Source organism: Triticum urartu, chromosome 7 (assembly GCF_003073215.2).
Source record: "Triticum urartu cultivar G1812 chromosome 7, Tu2.1, whole genome shotgun sequence".
NCBI lineage: Eukaryota > Viridiplantae > Streptophyta > Magnoliopsida > Poales > Poaceae > Triticum > Triticum urartu.
This window is the reverse complement of record NC_053028.1, coordinates 702,642,628-702,665,593: the sequence shown is the minus strand read 5'-3', so window position 1 is coordinate 702,665,593 and position 22,966 is coordinate 702,642,628. Positions and strand designations below refer to the sequence as shown.

At 45.5% G+C, this 22,966-nt stretch overlaps 1 pseudogene; it reads left to right on the top strand.

Moving 5' to 3' along the window:
- Positions 1 to 1,561: 1,561 nt before the first annotated feature.
- Positions 1,562 to 14,172, top strand: LOC125521173 (annotated as a pseudogene).
- The last annotated feature ends 8,794 nt before the right edge of the window (positions 14,173 to 22,966 follow it).

Here is a 22,966-nt window from a genome sequence, read left to right as displayed (position 1 = left end):
TAAAGGCCCTCGTGGCATGCCATGCAGGCATGGGCCAGCTGTCAGTGACATATATCGCTAGTAGGCGACACGCGCGCATTTTTTTTGCACAGAAGACCTCAAATTTATTTAATTACTAACAAAGACCCTCAAATAAAATAAAAAGGCTGCAGCCGGTGGGTTCGAACACTACCACCTAATAAAACACCTGCGCACATGAGCTACCCACTGCGCCGAAGTACCTTTTTGCAAAGACGACTACTCATATTCAAATAATTTCTCTCTAACCAAATTTCCATCAAGAGAAAAAAATGCGCGCCTGAAATTTTTGAATTTAAGCGAGAGAAACTAGTCTAACAATACATGAACTAACTTAAATCCTCATATGGGCATACAATATCGGACCCTCTTTTGGGAAATATATTTTTTCTGTTATTCACACTCATTTTTAAAAATTATGTTATTTAAAATATTGTTCTTGGTGCCGCAAAAATGAATTCGACTCGCAGCTTTTCTATAGGTAAGGAGTCGGGCTGACCATTGTACAGAAAGCACTTATTTAAAGTAATGTGTTAAAATAAATATATTTAGACATTAAAAAATTTATTTCAAAATTTCGGTGAAAAAACCAGGAATTACGAGGTATTTCAAAAACCGGATTTTACAGCTCCTTCAAAAAAACGAAAATAATCTTGCTCGTGTACAAGTTTGTGTACGTTTTGGGTTAAACATTATATATTTTGACATGTGTTTCAAAATCGAATTTTATTTGAAAATTTCAGGCGAAAAATGATTTTTCGGGAACCTATTTTTTGGCCAAACCCGGAAAACAGAATCGAGAAAGAAAATGTGAGTTCAGTATAAAAGTAAATGTATGTCAAGAAATGCATGAAACTGTATTCGATAGAGTGGCTCGCTGGCGCATTCACGTAAATGATGTCGCGAGTTCGAACCTACCACACCCTCTTTCTTTTTATTTCTCATTTCTTGCATCAATTTGTTTCAGTCACCGACAGTGGGCCATAGCCCCACTAGCATGCCAGGTAAGCATGGGATACATACAAAGTTACCGTATTTGCACGAGATGACAAGTTATGTACATAATTCCGTATTTTACAAGTTTTGTAATCAAAGTGAAACCACAAGTTGTATGACTCCCGGTAATATTACCTTTATATTTATCTATGCAATCGTGTTTAGTTTAGCAGTATCGTTCTAATAATGTAAACTAATTGATGGCACTATCATCTCAAGCTAGATCGACAGTAGACACGCCAAACTGAACGGAAGCAACGGCCGTCGAATCGATCGATACAAACGTAACATGCACGCGATTAATTACTCGTTTCCTTTTGATCGAGCAGTAGAACTTTCCCGAGGGAGGCATCGTGCACACATCCACATGAAGTGTGCAGCATAATAATGCTACGCCACGACTTGCTAGATTAGCTGCTAGCTTATTGACCCAAGATCAATCAAGCACAAAAGTTTAGGCTTATAAGTACGGGGTCCTCCTTGTTATGCACAATCTCAGTTCATTTTGAAGCTTAGTTTCCTTGGCTAGGCGTACGAGCTGGCGGCCATGAAGGGCGTCTTTCTCCTCGGGGCTGTGGTGCTGGCGCTCGTCGGTGCGGTTGCCGGCAGCACCGGTGTGGTACGGCGGGCCGTGGTGCTGGCGATGTTCGTGCTGGGGGACTCGACGCAGGACGTGGGCAACAACAACCACCTGCCAGGGAAAGACGTGCCCAGGGCCGACAAGCCCTTTTACGGCGTCGACTTCCCCGGCGGCGCCATTGCCCCGGGAGGTTCAGCAACGGCTACAACATCGCCGATTTCGTCGGTACGTACCAATCATATACATCATCATGTGCTCAGAACCGTGCGGGTTCATATGTTAACTTGGTGGATGGATGGATGCAGCGAGGCATCTGGGGTTCGAGAGGAGGCCTCTGGCTTACCTGGTGCTGAAATCACGCACCTACCTCATCCCAAGAGCTCTGACGAGAGGCGTGAGCTACGCCTTGGCGGGAGCTGGGATCCTTGACTCGACTGTAAGTGTTGCTATAGATCGATGCTTGATCATTTGCTACTCCATAACACCTTGTATTCATTTAAACTAGCCGGGTTACCTGCGCATTTGCGCGGCTAGAATAACCTCTTAGGATTTGTTTCCTCTGCTAACTATGTGGCCTCTCACTCAACCATTCTTGATTAAGTTCTCCTTCAATTGTATGTCATTATAGAAAAAAATGCAAAATCCCAATGAAACATGCAAGTGCATTAGGTTGTTACAAAAAATTCCTTGGCATGTGAGATTGGAAGACCGATGCAAAACCATACATGGGCTTTCTCGCCAATCTTGGTGGGTTTTCCTCTTTGATTCAATCTTCCTTGCCCCCCAATTTGTATCATTGCTCAATTGGTTTTTGAGTAATTCCCTACCAAGAATTAAATCTAAACATGAAAGACATGTGTGTAAAATTCTCCTGTCGCACACATATCAATCAATGGCCGCATTCTTAGTTACCTTTGTTGATTACTGTTGCATACCCACATATGAGTTGTCCTCTTCAAAACTTATATTCATGATGATCATGCACGTGTTGTTTTGTATTATCTTGTATTTTAATATTTTCATTAATTATATGAGTCATGTAAAGCTAATTATACAACAAATATGTTTAGATGTATCTTTATATGAAATTCAAGGAATAAAAATAGTATTTGCAAACTCCATTTTGTTTTTAATTATGAATCCAAATTTCATACAGAAATTATGCTTAGGTTCTTCATCTGAATTTCATTTTGTTAAGTTGCTATCGCACAGTGTATTATCCTATATAGTTGTATATGCTATGGACTTTTCGTAACATATTGGCTAATCTACGGTTCTACGCCATTGTAATCAATCATCAGTGCAAATATATCATCCCGTGTCGATGAATTGTAGTGACTTATATTCTGTGGTGTTAATCTAAAATTTAAGGAACGGATTTATTGCCACAGGAATAGTTTCTATTGAGAGCCTTGACAATTCATATACTGTAGATATATATTTCAACCTAATGTTGCTTTACCATAAGAACTAACGTATATATTCACCTAAAAAATCATCTGATGATTAGATTCACATATTTTATTATGGCTTGAGCGTGTAGTTTGAGAATAGGTTTAGGGTTTCCCGTGGGGCAAAGCCTCTCCACGTCTTTCTATTTATAATGATCAGCATATACAAGTTACATACGTACATAATACGTGTACATGACACGCTAGACCTATTTTAACATACCCCCTCAATCTGAACTTCTACTCTGTACAAGGTTTAGATTGGTACTAAATCGGTCTAGCATCTGTCGAGTGGCTGGTTTGGTAAATACATCAGCCAGCTGATCATTAGAAGAAATGAACCTGACCTCAAGAGCTCCAGAAGCAACACGCTCACGCACAAAGTGGAAATCGATCTCAATATGCTTGGTGCGTGCATGGAAGACTGGGTTGGCAGTCACATATGTGGCTCCCAAATTATCACACCATAGAACAGGAACACGCTGTTGGGAAACACCAAGCTCCTTGAGTAGTGATTCTACCCAGATGGCCTCAGCAGCCCCATTTGCCAAAGCTTTGTACTCATCCTCCGTACTAGATCTCGACACCGTCGGTTGCTTCTTAGAGCTCCAGGAGATGAGATTCGGGCCAACAAAGATGGCAAAGCCTCCAGTGGATCGTCGATCATCAGGACACCCAACCCAGTCTGCGTCAGTGAAAATACTAATGCTGGTGGAGACATCCTTCCGAAACTTCGGTCCAGTCTGCAATGTTCCCTTTACATAGCGCAGAATGCGCTTAACAGCTTCCCAATGAACATCAGTGGGCTGTGAGAGAAACTGGCATACCTTGTTCACTGCAAACGAAATATCTGGGCGAGTGAGAGTCAAATACTGCAAACCACCAACGACACTGCGATACCGGAAAGAATCATCGGCACCAAGAGGCTGTCCAGACACCCATGCAAGCTGGTCAGAGGTAGACAATGGTGTGGAAGTGGGCTTACAATTCTCCATGTTCACACGGTGTAAAAGATCCATGGCATACTTCCGTTGTGTCAAGGTCATCCCCCCTGAATTGTACGACGCTTCCAAGCCAAGAAAGTACTCCAACGGCCCAAGATTCTTGATAGGAAAAGTGGCCGCAAGTGAATGAACAAGACCGTCAACTGCACGTGGAGAAGAGCCAGCAATAACGATATCATCCACGTAGACAAGCATATAGATCTGAACATCCCGATGGCGGAAGAAAAACAGAGAGGCGTCGGCTCGAGAGGGAACAAAACCCAACTGGAGAAGACGAGAACTGAGCCGAGCATACCATGCGCGAGGAGACTATTTAAGTCCATAGAGAGCCCGCTGCAACTTGCACACATGAGAGGGATACCGAGCGTCCTCAAAACTTGGTGGCTGCTGCATGTAGACCTCCTCAGACAAGTAGCCATGAAGGAAAGCGTTGCTGACATCAATCTGTCGGAGGATCCAGCCGCGAGACACAGCAGGAGCAAGTACCAGTCGAATGGTGGCTGGCTTGACAACCGGACTGAACGTATCACCATAGTCAATGCCAAGCTGCTGTGTGAACCCACGCGCGACCAAACGAGCTTTATACTTATCAATGGAGCCATCCGAGCGATGCTTAGTCTTGAAGATCCACTTGCTCCCAACGACATTAACACCACGCGGACGAGGCACAAGAACCCAAGTTCTGTTGCGACGAAGGGCGTCGAGCTCATCCATCATTGCTGTGCGCCAAGCATGCTCATGGAGGGCATCACGGTGAGAGACGGGCACAGCGTGAAAAGCACGGCGACGAGGGTCGTAGCGGACAGTTCCATCAGTTGGGACAAGCGCATGACGAGTATGATCTCGGGTACGCGTGACCATGGGGTGACCCGGAGCAGCTGGAGGCGTCGCGGTCGAGGGGACAGGGCTGCCGGCGACGCGAGCTGGTCGGACGGCGGGGAGGGAGCAATAGCCTCCTGCACCGATGGGCCCGGGGAGGCCGGCGACGATGGCCCCGGGGAGGCTAGCGTGGTCGATGACGGGGCAACCGACGAGCCGAGTGACGCGGCCGGGGAGGTCGGTGTGTCTGCAGCGGGCTGACTAGCCGAGCGGCCCGAGGCGAGCGGACGCGTCGCGGATGGTGGGCCGGGCGACGAGGCAGCCGACGGGCCGGGCGACGTGCATGCGCCATGCACGTCGATCCCGAGGAAGGAGCGGCGTCCTGGGTTGCCTGCACAGTAGCAATAGCGCCTGGAACAGGCGGATCAGTAGACAGGTAGGATAAGTCATATTTACGCATATGGTCACCCGTAACCGGCTCATTGGAAGGAAACGAGAGAACGTCAGCCAAGGAGGAGATATCGACGGTGACCCCAGGGGTGGCATATGGAAACACAGACTCATCAAACACAACATCACGGGAGATGTAGATACGGCCCGTGGAACGGTTGAGACATTTGTACCCCTTATGTAGCTGGCTATAGCCTAAGAACACACACATAGTGGACCGAAAAGCAAGCTTGTGGGCGTTATATTTGCGCAAGCTAGGCCAGCAGGCACACCCAAAGGTGCGGAGAAAGGTATAATCAGGTTGGACCTTAAGGAGACGGAACAAGGGTGTATCTTGTCGGAGAACAGGTGTAGGCATGCGATTAATCAGGTAACATGCAGTAAGGAAAGCTTCATCCCAATACCGTAAAGGGAGAGACGAATGAGCCAGTAAGGCCAGACCTGTTTCCACAACATGACGGTGTTTGCGTTCAGCAATCCCGTTTTGCTGAGAGGTGTGTGGGCAGGACACACGATGAGAGATCCCAGTGCGTTGGAAATAGCGGTGTAATTTGTGGTACTCGCCACCCCAGTCTGACTGAACGGATATGATTTTCGTGTGAAGAAGACGCTCAACATGAGCCTGAAAGGCATAAAAGACTTGCTCAATGTCAGACTTGTGCTTAAGGAGATATATCCAAGTGAAACGTGAATAATCATCGACAAAACTCACATAATACTTATAGCCTCCGGAAGAGGCAAGGGCAGGCCCCCAAACATCAGAATGAATTAACTCAAGAGGCATAGTAGAAACATGAGTGGATAAAGTATATGGTAATTGTCTACTCTTAGCACGCTGACAAGCATCACACACTGAAAAATGACGTTCAGAAGAACACACTAAATCATTGCTCTTAACAATGTTTTGAACAATATTATTCGAAGGATGACCGAGACGCTGATGCCACTGGGACGGAGTGGTCTTGACACTGAGAGACGCTTGACGAGTGGAGGAAGACGATGCGCGACCAAACGGGATGGGGTAGAGGCCGCCACGACTTCTACCGCGAAGAAGAATTTTCTTCGTGGCCGTGTCCTTAACAAGGAAAAAGGAACGGTGAAATTCCACAAAAACATCATTATCAAGAACAAGTCGATAAACAGACAAAAGATGTTGATGTATATGTGGAAGACGAAGAATATTTCGTAAGCGAAGGGATGAACCGGGCATAGTGGAATGACCAATATGCGAAATAGACAAACCTGCACCATTCGCTACTTGCACTTGATCCTTCCCGCCATAGCGCTCATGGAAGTGAAGACGATCGAGGTCACTCGTCAGGTGGTCTGTCGCGCCAGTGTCCAGGATCCAGTGCGGCGGTTCATGCGTGGCGGAGGAGTTGGAGGCAGAGTTGGCGGCGCGGTGGTCACGGTCATAGCGGCTGCGACAGTCCGACGCCTCATGTCCCCAGTTCTTACATATCTGGCACCTAGGGCGCCAGCGACGGCGGCCACCCCCATTGCCTCCTCCATTGCGGCCGTTGCCGCCGGTGTTGCCGTTGTTACGGCCAGGGGGACCGCCCTGGGCGTTGCCGTAGCTCGCCGATCCAGGCGGAAGAGAGACAACGGAGGAGCGGCCGCCACTTGGGCGTCCGGAATCGGGCACACGACCGGCGTGGTCGTGATAGGCCGGCCGAGAGGCGGCGTTCGCGGAGGACTGCCAGTCCTCAACTTCCGATTGCTGCTGTTGTAGAGCCTCATAGTGGAGGACGCTGGAGTAGAACGCCGGAAACGTGACAGGAACGCCGGCGAAGTTCATCGAAGCAGCGATGGGGTTGAACGCCGAGCCGAGCCCGGTCAGCATGTAGTCGATGATCTCGTCATCGCGAAGAGGAGAACCGGCGGCGGCCATCGAATCGGCGAGAGATTTAACCTTCTGCATGTACTCGCCGGCGGGTCTATCTCCTTTGCGTAGCGCCTGAATCTGACGCCGAAGGTTGCGCACGCCAGCGCTGTTCTCGGCGGCGAACATGGTGTGCACGGCAGCCCATGCCGCAGCCGCCGTCCTGCAGCCGATCAGCTGCACGGAGATCTCCATGCTCATGGAGCCGAGGAGGTGACCGAGGACCTTTTGATCAAGAGTCCACCACTGCTCGTATTCGGGGTTGGTGATGGTACGAGCAGCGTCACCGATGCCTGTCGTCACGGTCGACTCCGACGCCTTGGCCGAGCCATCGAGGAACCCGTGGAGGCGTACGCCGGCGAAGTTGGGAAGGGCGAGAGCCCTCCACAGCATGAAATTACTGCGATCAAGAGAGACCGCGATGGGCGGAAGGACGGGAGCGGGAGCCGACGCCGAGGGTGGAGCGACGACGGGGGCGGACATGGTGGTGAGGGCGAGGGTGGAGGACATGATCATCGCGGCGGCCGATGGGGAGGACAGATCGGCGGCGGGGGACTTGGACATAGCGGCGGCCGTGAGGAGAGGCTGGCGGCGGCGGCGGAGGGAGGAGAGGCGGCAGCGGCTAGGTAGGCTCTAATACCAAGTTTGAGAATAGGTTTAGGGTTTCCCGTGGGGCAAAGCCTCTCCACGTCTTTCTATTTATAATGATCAGCATATACAAGTTACATACGTACATAATATGTGTACATGACACGCTAGACCTATTTTAACACGTGTATGATGGGTCCTTAATTATGAACGTTTCTTTCTTTCTTTAACTTCGAAATGTACCATGCTGGGTGTGTATTTTAATTTTTGTTGTCAAACCATTTTGCTATGTTTTGTGGGGTTCCAGAGTTTTACTATTGTTACAGATTCAGAGTTCCATACATTCTAACATGGTGCACCTATCATTTAAATCATCTTATGGGATGGCTTCTTACTGTAAACTAATTACTATATCTTCGTCCACTGCGTCTACAACATATTTCACATGCATGGCTTCATCAAATGGGAGGTGACATAATATATTTGAATCTATTTGATGGGTTATTGTGCGCTAGTTTGAAAAACTTTTTTATGGCACTGAACTCTAAACTTTAAGTTGGCGCATTTGATTGATTAGGAAATAATCATATATAGCCCAACTAATGCAAACTGTGGTGGCATGGAGGATATAGGTCACTATCTATTTAAACAGCTTCATGGCCTTCTGACGCTGTCGTTTCTGGCCATATCAGATATCAGACTCGAATATACCTGCCTTGGACTTATAAGCACATCACTGCTTGCTAGATCGATATCACTATATAGACTATCAAGATCTTGCCCCAGAGACACTAGATCGATATAGCCATATGGATTCTCGGGTAACCTTATGTAGAACCTTTATGTGTTCACTCCAGATGGCAGTGGTCCCCTGAGCGCATCTATGGAAGAATTATTTGTGCATGTCTGTTCTTTTCTCCGGCGAGAGGGGTTGCTGTCAATTTGTGAGCTTTGTGCATGTCTGTTCTTTTCTCCGGCGAGATTTGCGCATCTCTGGTTGTTGCTGCACATCCATGCATGCTTCTCCAGTTGTTTGGAAGCCACGGATAAACCTTTCCTCTCCGTCATGTACAACCTGCAAACGTGATAGCTGAGATTGATGACTGCAGCGGTGTTTGCTGTCAAAGCAGAAGAACTTTCATCCTTATCGTGGTGGAGCTTGTCGTAGACCTCATCATATAGTCGTAGACTCGAGGAACTTGCTGTACTCGTTAGAAGCCTCCCGTCATGGTCCCGAAAAAAAATGCCTCCCGTCGTGTGGAACACTGGCATCTAAAGATCCGCTTCACGATGCTTCTCCTTGGCAGTTGCTAGCGTTATTGTCGCCGGCAGACACGGCGTATCTTCTGTGCTTCATTATGAAACAATGTAAATCAATAGACTCGCTTTGTACTAATTATGGAAGCTGTACAAAGCTAGCTCGCTAGATGGAATCGATCTTCTAGCCACATACGCGCATACGAAAACAATCGATGGCGAAAGACACATGTGTAGTACATTAAGGGGATGTACATGTATTTATACACGGCTAAGTGCAGACCAAACAACAACCGGTGATGTTTTCTACTTTAACACGGAGACGCGCAGAATGCGGTGTCTAATCTCTAACATTGCCCCTTTTTCTAAAAAAAAAAAATCTAACATATTGCCTTGGAGTATACGGAACCAACAGCCCTCCCCTCCCCTCCCGCGCCGCTCCCGCGCGGTGACCGGGAGGGCAAAGCCCTAGCGCCGCCGGGCCAGCCCCTCCTTCCCATCTCTCCTCGCCGCCGCCTAGCTGCGCCGCCGGGCAAAGCCTGGCCGGCATCGGCGGCGGCGGGGCATCCTCTCCCCACGCGCGAGGTCGGCAGGCGCTGATGTCGGCAACGAGCGGTGGCGGCGCGCTGGCGGCGGGGCGTGACGGCGCATTGGCGGGCGGCGCGGGGGCCAGCTGCTCCTGTCGGCGTCTGGCTAGGGCGCGGGGGTCTGCGCGCGTGCCGTCCCGTGGCCGTTGGGCTGGCTTGGTCTGGCTCGGCCAGATCTGGCCGCCTGGGCTGCGGGCACCGCGGCGGCTCCCGTCGGCGGTGGTTCGACGCTGGGAAGCTGGGGCGGTGGCCCCAGGCTGCGGTGGAGTCGCCTTCCTCTTCCCGGGGCGGAGGTGCGACGAGGTGGCCTGCCGGGCGTCGTGGCTGGATCTGGTGGTGCTGCGGCGTCCCGGCGGAGGCGCTGCACTCCCTGGCCATGGGGGTGGCGGGGTTGCGGCGGGAGGATGCTGCCCTGGTCTCCGTATGGGGGATCCGTGGCCGGTGCGGTGACCAGGGGCGATGGTGGACGCCCCCGTTGGACGGCATGGTGGTGTGCGGACGGCGGCGCGACGGCATTTGACTCCCCCTCTTCACGGCGATGGACCAAGGTGACAGCTTTGCCCCCTCCCTTTCAGTTTGCTGAGCCCAAAGAAGGGATGGACAGGGCCGAGGAGAAATCCGGTGCGGCTGCGGCTGCGGGCAACAGCGACGCCTGTGGGCGCCGTCTCCTCCCTGGAGGCGTTGTCATAGCTATGTTCATTCCCCCTTTAATGTCACCAGAGGAAACTCTAGGCTCGGTTCACCGGGCCAGGCAGCGGCGGCGTCTCAGCGTTGTCACCTTCTTGGAGGCGCTGCCGAGGTGCGTGGGGTGTCTTCCGGAGGAGCAGCTGGTGTGGGTTGCCTTGCTCGCCTCGGCGGCGAAGCTTGGGGTGCTGGGCTGTCATGTATGGGTTGTTGCTGTGGACATGAGCATCCGGGGCGCCATGTACTCCATCATCGACGCTTCATCTACGATGTTTTCCAAGTCAGGCTAGCTCCTGCTGTCCACTTGCCGATCTTCTAGGCGCCATGGGTGGAGAGTGCGTTGATCTAGTTTGTTAGGTTTTGTCGTGCTTTGGGGTGTTCGGTTCGGAGGGACGCAGCCTGTGTGCTTTGTGTCCGTCCTCTTCGTCATTTTTGGCTTGAGTTTGGACAGGGCGAGTTGTTTGCCGGTGTTGTCACGGACTCACGGTGGATGTGGGTGCTAACCTCTCGGTGTAGCACATTGCCGAAAGGTGTTGTATCAGCCGTCTTGGCTCTTCTTCTATCAATATATGATGCGCATGCTTGTGCGTATTCGAGAAAAACTTGGCGTAGGTCTCCAATTGCCTCAGGCATGTAGATTGCTGCCAACATGCTAATCAATTTATGCTGTTTGAACATCTTTAACTATAGAGTGCTTAATCTCCGCCGTTGGTTTTCTATGGTTCTAATAATATAATAGATAAATTTCCTAGTCCATCAATCCACGTTGAGTAATAATGAATCTCCCAGACCCCATGGATTTTTATGCACGGTTTGATTAATGTTACTCCTAGATTTTCTTCTTTTCGTCTTAACTTTTGCTATAGTTTAATCTGAACCATCTTCTGCAGCTCAAAATCTTAATAGGCCATGGTCAATCCGTTTATAATATTGACGTGAATGCGAACTTGTGGTTTAGCACCATAGCTTCATGCCTGCATGCGTTTTGCACTTGGAAAATATTGATAGTGATAGGCCATATTGGAGTCCGCTTATAATTATTAACATGCATGCAAACGTGTGGTTCAGCAGCCTCCAGGAATGCATGTCCTAGGAGTGTACGCCTCCTGTATTTTCCCTGTACGTGCTTGGTTTTACCGTAAACTTCCCTGACTTTTGTATATCCTCTTAAGAACCGAATCGGACACTGATGCCTCATGCCTTTAGGCTATAAGTAACATAAGTGGTAACATCATACTTATCTAGATAAAATAGATGATATGACAATGTAATTAATGGAAAAAAAAGGTGATAACATAGCTAGTTACTGTAACATCATACATATCAAGAAAAGATGAGTCTACAATCTAATAAATGAGGTAATGCATGACACAACACATATATTACTACCCACTGTGAAGGTACTAACATAGACTAGTAACATATGCATATTACTACTCTAAGTTACTCCCCACTGTGACTAGTCTATTGTATCTGAGAGTTAAAAAAAACTATTGTACATGACACGTTCATTTGTTTATAGTTGACAATATTTTTACGTACCGTTGACATCTTTAAATCTTAGCCGTTAATCTCTTAGATTAATGATTGACATAATTTAATCTATATGGATGAACATGGTGGCTTATTTGACTTCTATTTTAATTATATAATAGATAGATAGATAGATAGATAGATAGATTGTTTTATTCGATATGAAGTCAGTACATAATCCTAACATTTCCATGTGTAGGATTTTTCGCTATTAAAATCCACAATTTTTTAGCTAACATGTACAAGTATATCTCATCATTTGTTTTTGCGAATATCTCATCATGCAGATTCGTTCACATGTAGACATAACATGTATGTACAGATTTTTTTCTTCAAAAATTCCAAAACTTTTAAAATTGATGAAAACACATAATCCATTGAGCCTGAGCTCCAAAACGCCTCCCTCCTCCTACTGACAAAATGTAGGGCATTTGGTTTGTAGGATTTCCAAAATAAAGGACTAGCAAAGTGAAGGATTGAGATGTCCTCTTCACTCTAATCGTTAAGATTTTTCATGAGATCTCACCCATGCTAAGAATACTTAAAACATGGTCAATATGGACACAATCATAAGAAATCTAGTCACCTCAATTTCTGTGGAACATATGCCGGAGATGGGAAACAAAACTAAGGAACACATTCAAGAATCCTCCAAAAATTCTATGAACTGGATGAGCTCACAGTATAGTTTTCAAACTCGGGCTGTCGGTGGATTTGTTCATGGTAACCATACATGCTAGAGAAATCTTGGCATCGGTGCCCGAGCGAGGAACGTGGGAAAGGATCGTGCAACGAGATAATTAATCACAAGTTGAAGGTTAAGTCAATAGCATCACAGATCCCAATAAAGCAATTAATTAATCTACTACTTGATCAAGTTCCATGTGTATGTTACTCGATAACCACTTGAAGACGATAGCCAGATTGCATCTAGATATACCAAAGCCACACACATATAGACATAAAATAGAAAAAGGGACACCAATATTTGTTCATCATGAGATTTACCCTTTGTTCATGCTAGTTATATCTTCTAGCCATGACTATGTGAGTGGTAAATGTTTGGTTGCATATTATGGATTTTTGGATATCATCATTCTCCACTTCCTAGAGCAAGGCCAATCATACCCTCGTCCCACATGGGTGACCCCAGTCTAGTCCTGAGTCGACAATCAACGTTATAGGACGCACATTTTTTATTGTTGTTAAGGGCTATATGTGCTCAACTCGGGCAACGGTTTCCACTCATAAGTTTTGTGCAATTAACAACACGTCTTCTGAGCTAATTTTTTCAATATTGATTGTCATTATGAAGAGTTTGTTTGGATAATTTTACAAAGGAGTTGCAATGGATTGGCATCAAAAGATTGTAGGTCATCTAGCACTGCCACTAGTTCCAAGCATCTCCTAACCATATCCACCGACCTAATAACAGAAGTGGAACTGCAACTATAAAATAATAATATCCAACACAATTCTAACATTGCATGATTAGCCATGGATGCTTATAATTTTGTTTTTCTTTTTTTATTTGAGTTGAGTTGCTTGTAATTTCTAATGACCAAACTTGTGACGTATTGCAGAATGCAGGAAACAATATCCCGTTATCGAGGCAAGTGTGCTATTTTGCGGCTACGAAGACGAAGATGGAGACCACGGCCGGCAAACACAAGGTGGCCAAGCTCCTTGCCCACTCCTTTTTCCTCATCGGCGTCGGCAGCAACGATATATTCCTGTCCACAGTAAAAACCCAAGGTGATGTCGTCGCGCTCTACACTGCTCTCATCTCCAACTACTCCGCAGCAATCACAGTAAGCAAACCAATTAACCATCCAATCCATCTCATTATTAATAAAATTTTATTTCTCATACAAACACAATTTAATGGAAAGATCTTAGACATCTCTGGACAAACAACTCTTTCTAGGTCGGAGAAAGTATTAAAATAATGTAATCTGCTGGTACATACAAATTCTCAAGTTTAATTACTTGGTCAACATATGTGTAGGATCTGTTTGAGATGGGGGCGAGGAAGTTCGGGATCATCAGTGTAAGCCCGCTGGGCTGCGTGCCAGTAGTGCGTGTGCTCAACGTGACGGGAGCATGCAACGATGGCCTGAACCAGATTGCCATCGGATTCGCCACCACACTCAAATCTGCTCTCGCCGGCCTTGCCCCGAAGCTCCCAGGCATGGCCTACTCCCTCGGTGACTCCATCGCCGCCTTGCATGATACCTTCACCAACCCACATGCATCCGGCACGTGCGCGCGCACATAATATTTATCTTTACCTAATAATAAAGCAAATTGAATTTCTTTCGTCCGTCATGGCATTTTTCAGAAAAGTCCCTCTATTTCAAAGAATTCAACTCGCAGTCCTGTTTTAAGTTAAAACAAATCGTTATTTTCAAATTTTACACAAAAGTCCTTGTTTTTTCTTAAAATCAACCTGCCGTCCGGATTTAAGCCACAACCGAACCGTTATTTTACATTTTTGAAAAACCCCTGATGCTTTAGGTAATTCATCCGCGGATCATATTTAAGTCAAACAAATGCTTTTTAAAATCATTCATATCTTTTAAACTGTAACTCCGATTTAAACATGTTATATATGAAATTTGATTAGAAAAATATGTAGATTATGAATATGAGATTATTTTATCTGTTAAGTATTTTAAAATATTATTTTGGAATATATTTGAGTCAAAACCAAATGATTTTCTAAATTATCTGTATCTTTTAAACCGTGAGTTCGATTTTAACATATTATATATGAAATTTTATTAGAAAAATGTGTGGAATCTAAATATGATGTTAATTTTACCTTTTAAATATTTTAAAATATTATTATGGAAACAAACTTATAATTTATAGCGCAAGATTTGTTTTTTTCATACCGCGGCGATCCGGATTGCAAATAAACACCCCACTATAACCATATACGGAAAAGAAAACATCGATAACTACACATGCATACCTTTGAAAAATGTCGCAGGGGAAAACAACAGATTTCCCATCACGAGAGTGAGAGAAAGCGAGCGAGAGAGAGAGAGGAAGAGAGAGAGAGGGAGGAGAGAGGGAGAGAGACGCCTTAGGATTAACCATATTCGACACACGTTTTTTGTTATTTTGTGTGAACACCGAGGCCATCGCCGACAAGGGTGAGAAGGAGGATAAACGGCAACACAAATATGATGCCTCGCAAAAATAAAGGAGATGGATCTATTGTGGTTTTGAGTGATGGTTGTTGAGTTAAGAGCGTGTGTTATGTTTTTCTTCCGTTGCAACGCACGGGCTCTTTTGCTAGTTGATATGTCTCCAACGTATCTATAATTTTTGATTGCTCCATGCTATATTATCTACTGTTTTGGACTATATTGGGCTTTATTTTCCACTTTTCTATTATTTTTGGGACTAACCTATTAACCGGAGGCCCAGCCCAGAATTGCTGTTTTTTTGCCTATTTTAGTGTTTAAAAAAAACGGAATATCAAACGGAGTCCAAACGGAATGAAACCTTCGGGAATGTGATTTTCTCACCGAACGTGTGTTGGAAATATGCCCTAGAGGCAATAATAAATTAGTTATTATTATATTTCCTTGTTCATGATAATCGTTTATTATCCATGCTAGAATTGTATTGATAGGAAACTCAGATACATGTGTGGATACATAGACAACACCATGTCCCTAGTAAGCCTCTAGTTGACTAGCTCGTTGATCAATAGATGGTCACGGTTTCCTGACCATGGACATTGGAGGTCGTTGATAACGGGATCACATCATTAGGAGAATGATGTGATGGACAAGACCCAATCCTAAGCCTAGCACAAGATCATGTAGTTCTTATGCTAAAGCTTTTCTAATGTCAAGTACCATTTCCTTAGACCATGAGATTGTGCAACTCGCGGATACCGCAGGAGTGCTTTGGGTGTACCAAACGTCACAACGTAACTGGGTGGCTATAAAGGTACACTACGGGTATCTCCGAAAGTGTCTGTTGGGTTGGCACGAATCGAGACTGGGATTTGTCACTCTGTGTAAACGGAGAGGTATCTCTGGGCCCACTCGGTAGGACATCATCATAATGTGCACAATGTGATCAAGGAGTTGATCACGGGATGATGTGTTACGGAACGAGTAAAGAGACTTGCCGGTAACGAGATTGAATAAGGTATCGGGATACCGACGATCGAATCTCGGGCAAGTATCGTACCGCTAGACAAAGGGAATTGTATACGGGATTGATTAAGTCCTTGACATCGTGGTTCATCCGATGAGATCATCGTGGAACATGTGGGAGCCAACATGGGTATCCAGATCCCGCTGTTGGTTATTGACCGGAGAGTCATCTCGGTCATGTCTGCATGTCTCCCGAACCCGTAGGGTCTACACACTTAAGGTTCGGTGACGCTAGGGTTATAGAGATATTAGTATGCGGTAACCCGAAAGTTGTTCGGAGTCCCGGATGAGATCCTGGACGTCACGAGGAGTTCCGGAATGGTCCGAAGGTAAAGAATTATATATAGGAAGTGCTATTTCGGCCATCGGGACAAGTTTCGGGGTCACCGGTATTGTACCGGGACCACCGGAAGGGTCCCGGGGGTCCACCGGGTGGGGCCACCTGCCCCGGGGGGCCACATGGGCTGTAGGGGGTGCGCCTTGGCCTATATGGGCCAAGGGCACCAGCCCCAAGAGGCCCATGCGCCAAGAATCAAGGGAGAGGAAGAGTCCTAAAGGGGGAAGGCACCTCCGAGGTGCCTTGGGGAGGAGGGACTCCTCCCTGGCCGCACCCTTCCTTGAAGGAAGGGCCAAGGCTGCGCCCCCCTCTCCCTTGGCCCTATATATAGTGGGGGGAAGGGAGGGCAGCACTACCCCAAGCCCTGGCGCCTCCCTCTCCCTCCCATGACACATCTCCCTCCTCCCGCAGCGCTTGGCGAAGCCCTGTTGGAATCCCGCTACTTCCACCACCACGCCGTCGTGCTGCTGGATCTCCATCAACCTCTCCTCCCCCTTGCTGGATCAAGAAGGAGGAGATGTCGCTGCTCCGTACGTGTGTTGAACGCGGAGGTGCCGTCCGTTCGGCGCTAGGATCATCGGTGATTTGGATCACGACGAGTACGACTCCATCAACCCCGTTCTCTTGAACGCTTCCGCGCGCGATCTACAAGGGTATGCAGATCCACTCCTCCCTCGTTGCTAGATGAATCCATAGATAGATCTTGGTGACACGTAGGAAAATTTTGAATTTATGCTACATTACCCAACAGTGGCATCATGAGCTAGGTCTATTGCGTAGAATCTATGCACGAGTAGAACACAAAGTAGTTGTGGGCGTTGATTTTGTTCAATATGCTTACCGTTACTAGTCCAATCTTGATTCGGTGGCATTGTGGGATGAAGCGGCCTGGACCGACCTTACACGTACTCTTACGTGAGACTGGTTCCACCGACTGACATGCACTAGTTGCATAAGGTGGCTCGCGGGTGTCTGTCTCTCCCACATTAGTCGGATCGGATTCGATGAAAAGGGTCCTTATGGAGGGTAAATAGCAATTGGCATATCACGTTGTGGTTCTTGCGTAGGTAAGAAACGTTCTTGCTAGAAACCCATAGCAGCCACGTAAAACATGCAAACAACAATTAGAGGACGTCTAACTTGTTTTTGCAGGGTATGCTATGTGATGTGATATGGCCAAAGGATGTGATGAATGATATATGTGATGTATGAGATTGATCATGTTCTTGTAATAGGAATCACGACTTGCATGTCGATGAGTATGACAACCGGCAGGAGCCATAGGAGTTCTCTTAATTTATTTATGACCTGCGTGTCAACATAAACGTCATGTAATTACTTTACTTTATTGCTAACCGTTAGCTGTAGTAGTAGAAGTAATAGATGACGTGACAACTTCATGGAGACACGATGATGGAGATCATGATGATGGAGATCATGGTGTCATACCGGTGACAAGATGATCATGGAGCCCCAAGATGGAGATCAAAGGAGCTATATGATATTGGCCATATCATGTCACTATTTGATTGCATGTGATGTTTATCATGTTTTTGCATCTTATTTGCTTAGAACGACGGTAGTAAATAAGATGATCCCTCATTAAAATTTCAAGAAAGTGTTCCCCCTAACTGTGCACCGTTGCGACAGTTCGTTGTTTCGAAGCACCACGTGATGATCGGGTGTGATAGATTCTAACGTTCACATACAACGGGTGTAAGACAGATTTACACACGCGAAACACTTAGGTTGTCTTGACGAGCCTAGCATGTGTACAGACATGGCCTCGGAACACAGAAGACCGAAAGGTCGAGCATGAGTCGTATGGTAGATACGATCAACATGAAGATGTTCACCGATGTTGACTAGTCCGTCTCACGTGATGATCGGACACGACCTAGTTGACTCGGATCATGTAATCACTTAGATGACTAGAGGGATGTCTATCTGAGTGGGAGTTCACAAGATGAACTTAATTATCCTGAACATAGTCAAAAGGTCTTCGCAAATTATGTCGAAGCTCGCGCTTCAGTTCTACTGTTTAGATATGTTCCTAGAGAAAATTTAGTTGAAAGTTGATAGTAGCAATTATGCAGACTAGGTCCGTAGACTGAGGATTGTCCTCATTGCTTCATAGAAGGCTTATGTCCTTAATGCACCGCTCAGTGTGCTGAACCTCGAACGTTGTCTATGGATGTTGCGAACATCTGACATACACATTTTAATAACTACGTGATAGTTCAGTTAAACGGCTTAGAGTTGAGGCACCGAAGACGTTTTGAAACGTCACGAAACAGATGAGATGTTTCAAGGACTGAAATTGGGATTTCAGGCTCGTGCCCACGTCAAGAGGTATAAGACCTCCGACGATTTTCTTAGCCTGCAACTAAGGGAGAAAAGCTCAATTGTTGAGCTTGTGCTCAGATTGTCTGAGTACAACAATCATTTGAATCGAGTGGGAGTTGATCTTCCAGATGAGAAAGTGATGTTTCTCCGAAGTCATTACGACCAAGCTGCTAGAGCTTCATGATGAACTATAATATATCAGGGACATATATGATGATCCTTGAGATATTCGCGATGTTTGACACCACAAAAGTAGAAATCAAGGAGCATCAATTGTTGATGGTTGGTGAAACCACTGGTTTCAAGAAGGGCAAGGGCAAGAAGGGATACTTCATGAAACGGCAATTCAGCTGCTGCTCTAGTGAAGAAACCCAAGGTTGAACCCAAACCCGAGACTAAGTGCTTCTGTAATAAGGGGAACAGCCACTGGAGCAGAATTACCCTAGATACTTGGTAGATGAGAAGGCTGGCAAGGTCGATAGGAGTATATTGGATATACATTGTGTTGATGTGTACTTTACTAGTACTCCTAGTAGCACCAGGGTATTAGATACCGGTTCGGTTGCTAAGTGTTAGTAACTCGAAATAAAAGCTATGGAATAAACGGAGACTAGCTAAAGGTGAGCTGACGATATGTGTTGGATGTGTTTCCAATGTTGATATGATCAAGCATCGCACGCTCCCTCTACCATCGAGATTGGTGTTTGCGTTGAGCATAGACATGATTGGATTATGTCTATCTCAATACGGTTATTCATTTAAAGAGAATAATGGTTACTCTGTTTATTTGAATAATACCTTCAAATGGTCTTACACCTGAAATGAATGGTTTATTAATCTCGATCGTAGTGATACACATGTTCATGCCAAAAGATAGTAATGATAGTACCACCTACTTGTGGCACTGCCACTTAAGTCATATCGGTATAAAACGCATGAAGAAGCTCCATGTTGATGGATCTTTGGGCTCACTCGTTAAATGTTTGAGACATGCGAACCATGTCTATTGGTGTATATGCATGAAGAAACTCCATGCAGATGGATCGTTTGGACTCACTTGATTTTGAATCAGTTGAGACATGCAAATCATACCACATGGGCAAGATGACTGAAAGCCTCGTTTTTCAGTAAAATGGAACTAGAAAGCAACTTGTTGGAAGTAATACATTTTGATGTGTGCAGTCCAATGAGTGCTGAGGCATGTAGTGGATATCGTTATGTTCTTACTTCACAGATGGTTTGAGTAGATGTTGAGTACATTTACTTGATGAATCACGAGTCTGAATTATTGAAAGGTTCAAGTAATTTCAGGGTGAAGTTGAAAGATCATCGTGACAAGAGGATAAAATATCTATGATATGATCATAGAGATGAATATCTGAACTACGAGTTTGGCACAGAATTAAGACATTGTGGAAATTGTTTCACAACTAATACAGCCTGGAACACCATAGTGTGATGGTGTGTCCGAACATCATAACTGCACCCTATTGGATATGATGCATACCATGATGTCTCTTATCGAATTACCACGATAGTTTATGGGTTAGGCATTAGAGACAACCACATTCACTTTAAATAGGGCACCACGTAATTCCGATGAGATGACACCGTATGAACTATGGTTTAGAGAAACCTAAGCTGTCATTTCTTAGAAGTTTGGGGCTGCGACGCTTATGTGAAAAAGTTTCAGGCTGATAAGCTCGAACCCAAAGTGGATAAATGTATCTTCATAGGACACCCAAAACAGTTGGGTATACCTCCTGTCTCAGATCCGAAAGCAATAAGGGATTGTTTCTAGAATCGGGTCCTTTCTCGAGGAAAAGTTTCTCTCGAAAGAATTGAGTGGGAGGATGGTGGAGACTTGATGAGGTTATTGAACCGTCTCTTCAACTAGTGTGTGGCAGAGCACAAGAAGTTGTTCCTGTGGCACCTACAACAATTGAAGTGGAAGCTTATGATAGTGATCATGAAACTTCAGATCAAGTCACTACCAAACCTCGTAGGATGACAAGGATGCGTACTACTTCAGAGTGGTACGTAATCCTGTCTTGGAAGTCATGTTGCTAGACAACAATGAACCTACGAGCTATGGAGAAGCGATGGTGGGCCCGGATTCCGATAAATGGCTCGAGGCCATAAAATCCGAGAGAGGATCCATGTATGAAAACAAAGTGTAGACTTTGGCAGAACGGCTCGATGGTCGTAAGGCTATTGAGTACAGATGGATTTTAAAAGGAAGACGGACAATGATGGTAAATGTCACCATTAAGAAAGCTCGACTTGTCATTAAGAAGTTTCCCGACAAGTTCAAGGAGTTGACTGCGGTGAGACTTTCTCACTCGTAGCGATGCTAAGAGTCTGTTGGAATTATATTAGCAATTACTGCATTATTTGTGAAATCTTGCAGATAGGATGTCAAAACATTGTTTCCTCGACGATTTTCTTGAGGAAAGGTTGTATGTGATACAACCGGAAGGTTTTGTCAATCCTGAAAGATGCTAATAAATATGCAAAGCTCCAGCAATCCTTCTAAGGACTGGAGTAAGCATCTCGGAGTTGGAATGTACGCTTTGATGAGATGATCAAAGATTTTGGTGTATACAAAGTTTATGAGAAACTTGTATTTCCAAAGAAGTGAGTGGGAGCACTATAGAATTTCTGATAAATATATGTTGACATATTGTTGATCAGAAATGACGTAGAATTTCTGGAAAGCATATAGGGTTATTTGGAAAGTGCTTTTCAATGGAAAGCCTGGATTAAGCTACTTGAACATTGAGCATCAAGATCTATAAGGATAGATCAAAACGCTTAATGGTACTTTCAAATGAGCACATACCTTGACATGATCTTGAAGGTGTTCAAGATGGATCAGTCAAAGAAGGAGTTCTTGCCTGAGTTGTAAGGTATGAAGTTAAGACTTAAAGCTCGACCACGGCAGAATAGAGAGAAAGGACGAAGGTCGTCCCCTATGCTTAAGACATAGGCTCTACAGTATGCTATGCTGTGTACCGCACCTGAAATGTGCCTTGCCATGAGTCAGTCAAGGGGTACAAGAGTGATCCAAGAATGGATCACAGGACAGCGGTCAAAGTTGTCCTTAGTAACTAGTGGACTAAGGTATTTTCTCGATTATGGAGGTGGTAAAAGAGTTCGTCGTAAAGGGTTACGCCGATGCAAACTTTGACACTAATCCAGATTATTCTGAGTAGTAAACTGGATTCGTATAGTAGAACAGTTATTTGGAATAGCTCCAATTGTAGCGTAGTAGTTGCATCTACAAGATGACATAAGAAATTTGCGAAGTACATACGGATCTGAAAGATTCAGACCCGTTGACTATAACATCTCTCACAAGCATAACATGATCAAACCCAGAACTCATCGAGTGTTAATCACATGGTAATGTGAACTAGATTATTGACTCTAGTAAACTCTTTGGGTGTTAGTCACATGGGGATGTGACCTTGAGTGTTAATCACATATCGATGTGAACTAGATTATTGACTCTAGTGCAAGTGGGAGACTGTTGGAAATATGCCCTAGAGGCAATAATAAATTAGTTATTATTATATTTCCTTGTTCATGATAATCGTTTATTATCCATGCTAGAATTGTATTGATAGGAAACTCAGATACATGTGTGGATACATAGACAACACCATGTCCCTAGTAAGCCTCTAGTTGACTAGCTCGTTGATCAATAGATGGTTACAATTTCCTGACCATGGACATTGGATGTCGTTGATAACGGGATCACATCATTAGATGAATGATGTGATGGACAAGACCCAATCCTAAGCCTAGCACAAGATCATGTAGTTCGTATGCTAAAGCTTTTCTAATGTCAAGTATCATTTCCTTAGACCATGAGATTGTGCAACTCCCGGATACCGTAGGAGTGCTTTGGGTGTGCCAAACGTCACAACGTAACTGGGTGGCTATAAAGGTACACTACAGGTATCTCCGAAAGTGTCTGTTGGGTTGGCACGAATCGAGACTGGGATTTGTCACTCCGTGTAAACGGAGAGGTATCTCTGGGCCCACTCGGTAGGACATCATCATAATGTGCACAATGTGATCAAGGAGTTGATCACGGGATGATGTGTTACGGAACGAGTAAAGAGACTTGCCGGTAACGAGATTGAACAAGGTATCGGGATACCGACGATCGAATCTCGGGCAAGTATCGTACCGCTAGACAAAGGGAATTGTATACGGGATTGATTAAGTCCTTGACATCGTGGTTC